General features: G+C 42.6%; 1 pseudogene; it reads right to left on the reverse strand.

Moving 5' to 3' along the window:
* Positions 1 to 4,259: 4,259 nt before the first annotated feature.
* LOC132042497 (5S ribosomal RNA) lies at positions 4,260 to 4,381 on the reverse strand (annotated as a pseudogene).
* Between the last annotated feature and the right edge of the window lie 1,408 nt (positions 4,382 to 5,789).

Raw genomic sequence — 5,789 nt, forward strand, 5'->3', positions numbered from 1 at the left:
CTGCGCCTTCGTTCAGTAAAAAAGTCATAACTCTTGATCCCGATATCGTGTGAGGGCCCATGACATATGGTTGGAAAGCTCTTTCAATTATCTACAATTCAGATCATCCGAAAATGTTTCTACAATTCAGATCATCCGAAAATGTTTCCTTAAATTGTCCTTTTGGAGGGCTTACGCCCATATTTGGCTTATGGGTCCTTCTTAGGGCTTGCTCAACTTTTCATGTACTACTCATATGTCTCTTCATATGTCCTTCACAAAACTTCGACGTGTGGGCCCCACTTAGCGTGCGACAATGAGGAGGGTTTCTCATTAAGTGCCATATGAACCAATTCACTCCATATGGTTTCCAACCATATATATATATATATATATATATATATATATATGTTATTATTGCATTCTTATGATATAACCTTCATCCTGAGCTCGGGCCTCAAAATTTTTTCAGTGCGTTCGTGCCTCGTAGTGGCGCGTTCGCGCTGTGTTGGCCCTTGGCCTTCTGCGCGTTCGCGCCACTCCCTGGTGCGTTCGCGCAGACCATTTTCCTGTCTGCCAGCCCAGCTTGTAACGTCCATATCACCTTACCCTGATGTCCTATTGAGTAGCGGTTTGTTGTGTTGGAAACTAGATTTCCCGAACTTCACTTTAGACTTTTGTTTCACTTCAAAACTCTTAATATACTAAAACATATTCTTTATTCCATTTAGACTAAAATTTTCGTACCAAACCTTGCCCAACTTTCTTTCAAAGCCCCGGAAGCTTAATCTCCTTAATTCACTGGTTTTTCAATCCTCCTATAACCTGTTACGCGAACTCAGACTCTTATAATTGTAACACGGGCACCTATGATCTTGCATTTTCTCGATAATAACTCCGATGTCAACACTTGAATAGCTAATGCCTAACGAATTTCAACGCACAGAAACTAAGGGGTGTAACATCCTTCCCCCCTTAGAAACATTCGTCCTCGAATGTTGCAGTATTGCTAACCCACAACACCATCTTTGTTTCCTTAGAATCGTTATTCTTCCCTTGGGGTCCGATTCTGGTTGCTTAGACTATAACTTAGGTCGGTCTCTTCCCGTTCTTTCTTAACTCTTTTATTGCCTTCAATCAACTTCTTTCACTTCTTTGCCCTCATGTACATGATCAGGAATTAACTAGTATCTCGCTTTCGTTCTATCTCCACTATTGTATTCTAGACTTACCGTGCCATAACTATTCATCGGCCCGTAAGCATTTCTCTTTTCCTCGTTCCTTGTTTCCTTGCTAGTGGGTAATTACCTTGCTCATATACGGCGCACTCTTTGCGTTTATCTCTTCAGTACCATCTTGGGCTATCCCTTTTTGCTATCTGTTGGTCTTGGATATACACTGTACTAACTCCTTGCGGTTCATTGGTTAGCATCATTAGTCCTTACATCCTTGTCACCATCTCTCTTACCCTTACATTCCGAGTGTTTATCCACATGACTTTGTCGCTAGTGAGTATAATGGTTATATTCCTTACACTATTCCTCCCATTTCCTTTCCAAGACCACTTCCATCGATCCAAAGTACGTATATACATAATGGTTCTTCACCCTTCACTATCCTTCACAGTACAGTTACACTTATAGCAACTCATAATTCGAGTTCAAGCTAAATCCTTGGGCTCCTGCCATAACTTTTTCTTTAGCTTCCTGTCACAACTGTTTCTTTAACCTCTCTCCCTCAAATCTTGCAATACAACCCAGAAGCATAGGGCTACGAAAATTCTTACTCCCTTATGACTCTCTTACAACACAAGTATACGTGTCTTCGATTTCTTTGTATTGGCGATCGCTTCGTCAGTCGTTATTCCTTGTTGGCTTTCCGGTGTGGCCTTCTTACAATTGTAGTTGGGCATAGCTTCACATTGACGGTTCATATAATTCCATAGCATATGCTTTCATGTTTAGTATAATTAGTAATCCGTGAGATGTTTTCTAATATCCGGTGAACTCTTTTATTTCCATTCATAGGAGCAGCGTCCTTTCATTCCTTCAAAAATTTCCAAACTACCAATCGTTGTTCTTTTTATTACAATTGTCATTATCAGCCCGAGTGTCCTTTGGATTTGTCATCCTCTCCATTAGCCTTTGTGAACTGAGCTTGTAGACCTTTCTCGCTCTTTTAATTATCCTTTAGGGCATGTCGCTGCATACTTAGGTACGGCGTAATTTTTGCCCGATACGAGGGATTCAAATCATGGTCTAAAAATATCGTAGTTCATCTTGGCGTAAAGTGCTCTCTTGAGTTATCTTCCATACTTCCTCCCTATGTCTACCTCATGGTACACTTATTGTCAATTTGTTTCTACGTCTTTCCGTTACCTTCCCGATATGCCAATACGCCTCGAACTCTGGCTCCGAGCTAATAAATCTCCTCTTCTAGAGCTTGAGAACGTCATAATTCCTTTCAAGTCCAATATGTTCTTCCCTCCTTATGAAGGAGGTCCTAACACACCTTTCAAATAGCTTTTGAATATCCGTCGTCTTCATGATTCTACGCATCAATGGTTTGCCTTATTTTGTATTGTTACAGTGGAATCGATAAGCGTTAGGTCCCATTCCGATGTCTTCTTTTTCGTCTCCTCATATCTCTGTCTTTTATGACTAACGGTTTCTTGGACCCACAAGTGATTGGGGACATCGAGATTCACCACGTCCTTTATGAAGTTTGCGGTTATACCTTACTCCTCATCTTTCTTCCCGACTTTGCTCATAACATATCTAAAACTTCTTACCCTGAGTTCTCCTTCCATTTATGTCTATATCGTCTTTCTTGTCAACTTTTCTATACCCTTCCATCCGCTACTAGTCCTTTCGCCCACTTAGCTCACTTATTCACAATCCTTCTTAATCACGTGTTTATGTTGCAGCTATGCATCCAAGTTTTTCGAGTGTCCTGCTACTTTTGCCCTTAGCACATAATTCTTATAGTTTACACTCTCTCTAACCCCGTTCATCGAACCTTTACCCGTCTTTTACGACGCTATGACCAGGTTATCTTCCACGCATGTTCCTCACATTTCATTCTATTTTCTCCATGATCGCACCTCTCGGTCTTCACATGAATTCTTATTCCATGTCATTAATCTTCTAACCAATTGTGTCAACTCATCATCCTCGTTCTTTCCTCGATGAGTAATCGGTTTCCTACAGCCAACTCGTTAAAGTATCCTTCTTGGTTAAAGTATCCTTCTTACTCCTATGGTTAAAGATCTCCAGTTACTTTACTCCTAAATGCTCTCTTCTCTCTTTATTTTTTTTTTCGATCAACCCATTGGTATACCTTCCCTATTTTCATCCTTAACCTTCCTTGAGTTCCTTCCTCCTTGAGAACCCTTCTCCTCTTTGTTATTTATAGTATCGGCTCGGAAGTTCGTGAAATTTTCCTTTGAACGTGCAAATCCGTTCTATTCTTAAGTCATCTTTTAGGAAAGCTTCTCCATGTCCGAGGCAACCATATCAATATGGATACACATTTATCCTTTATAAATATATCTTTCGAGAGTTGGAAATCTCTTAAAATCGTCGCAAGGCCTAACCATTCTTTCTCTTACTTCTCATTCCTCGTCGTGGTCACTATCCTCTTAGCCCCACTTATCGAATTCTGTTCTCCAACCCCACACATTCCTCTTTTGTTCCATACTACCACACTCTATCCCTTTCACACGCCTACCTTCAAATTTTTATCCAAATAGTCTCGTGCTTTGCCCGTCGTCTCTCTTGGAGGCTTTACTCACTCATGTTTCTTACTTTTCACCTTTTTCGACATTTTGATATCCTTACCTTCCCTCTACTCACTTTCTTTCTTTTCCAAATATCATTGTATTAGAACTTTCCAAGCTTAACCTGTAGTGAAAATAACATCAGTTTACCTTGTAACATCTGTACCATTCATTTTTTTTGTCACTTGAACTTCGTTACCCTGTTCGATTAATGCCTTCCATATACCGCAACGTTAGTTGCCGGGATACACATACCCGCTGATATAGCCATGTATGGGATATCATATGCATACATATATATATAAAATTACTACATCTCGCTTACGAAATATTTCCAAATGCTAGTCAAACTCACCCTAATTCTAGGGCTGTGATGCACCTTCTTTCTCTTCACCGGTCTAGTCTGCCTCGTCCTACGCGACCTCTTAAGATTTCTGCTCACTCCGCATACTCTAATTTCCCTTAGGCTACTCTAGCTTCTCATTTTCCTCTTATGTCTGAATTTATAGGACTTTTAGTACACTTCCCAGGGGGTCACCCATCCTAATATTTCTCTCACCCCAGCACGCTTAACTTCGGAGTTCTGATGGGATCCGGTGCGTTAGTGCTGGTATGATCGCATCCACCTCACCGCATGACCTTCATCACATAATCTGGAGCAAGTTGAAGTCTTAACAGATTTCTAATTTTTCTTGTAATGCCTCTCCCTCTGAATTAGAAAAGATCTCTTACTCTTCCGACTACACAATTACTATTTTGGCCTTTTCCAATCCTCAATATTCACCCTTTCACGTCCTAGATTTTGATTCCCGATGGTGGCGAACACACCTTGGTCGCCGTTACGTAAATACTTGGTTATCGGCCCTTGGATTTCCGCTCGCCGTGGTAATAATCTTACAGCAAATACACATGCATAGAAAATTTCAATAAAGGCTCACTTACCTATAACCGATCGGTCTCTAGTCTGATCTGGTGGACTATAAGGTGAAGTGTACTCTTCATCATCGTCTACCCACCATCTGCTCGTTTGGCCTTCGTCATCTCTCTCATCTGAGTTCGAGGGATATAGATAACCGGCAATTCTGTTTACCGACGGCCAGGATAGGGGGCTGGAGTAATCTGTAACACTCACCGGGGAGGCTGGTCTGACGTAGTGCTCCACCATAGGAGCAACTGGTACGGTCTCGGGAATCTCCTCCTCCGGTGTCCCAAATGAATACTCAGACGGATCTGTATCATAGCTGTCCTCTGGGGGTCCTCCTTCCTGGGAGTCAAAAACTCTGGAGGAATCGTCGCTGGGTCCTCCGAGGGGATCGGATCTCGATAGAATAGCGAGGCTCTTCTGCGCGTCCCTCGGGGGTCTGGAGATGCTCTGGGGCCTTCTTAGCACCCTCACTATGCTCGGTCGATCTTTTCATCTCTCTCGTCACCGTACTTCCACCGGAGGAAAAAGAATCGAAGCGATCTTTCAGACTGCGCTCATCGCACGATCTAAGACGAAGAAAGGTCAAGGATTCCTAAATGCCCCGACCTCCCGTTTATAAGGGTGGCCGGCTTCACACCCATAAAAAAGGACTCTCCCGGACACGTCCCCAGATAATCTAGGACGAGCGCTGCGATACCACTTTTGTCACAACCCAAATGAGCCATGACGGTACACCGACCGTTACGGCCAAGCACCTCTATGCTTGCATCTACTTCTCCGGACGTCCCGGGCCCATGTACAATCACGTAACTATGCTATCCGTCTCCGAACAATCAACATAAAAGACACCGTGCGGGAGAACTCACGGCCAACACATACATATAAACATAAACACGAGAATAACGGCGCAAGTCGATTTTGGCGACTATACATATATATTGTTCAACAAAATACTGCCGACGAGGCCGCATAATATCACGACTGCATATCACTGTCTACAGACCTCTATGGAGTACAAACTATAGAAAGGACAGGATAAGGCCCTGCCGTACCTAAATGTGTACGGAACAAGATGGCATACCAAGCGGACAAAGCTCGGATCAATGG

The sequence above is a fragment of the Lycium ferocissimum genome, unplaced genomic scaffold, assembly GCF_029784015.1.
Source record: "Lycium ferocissimum isolate CSIRO_LF1 unplaced genomic scaffold, AGI_CSIRO_Lferr_CH_V1 ctg15662, whole genome shotgun sequence".
Classification (NCBI taxonomy): Eukaryota; Viridiplantae; Streptophyta; class Magnoliopsida; order Solanales; family Solanaceae; genus Lycium; species Lycium ferocissimum.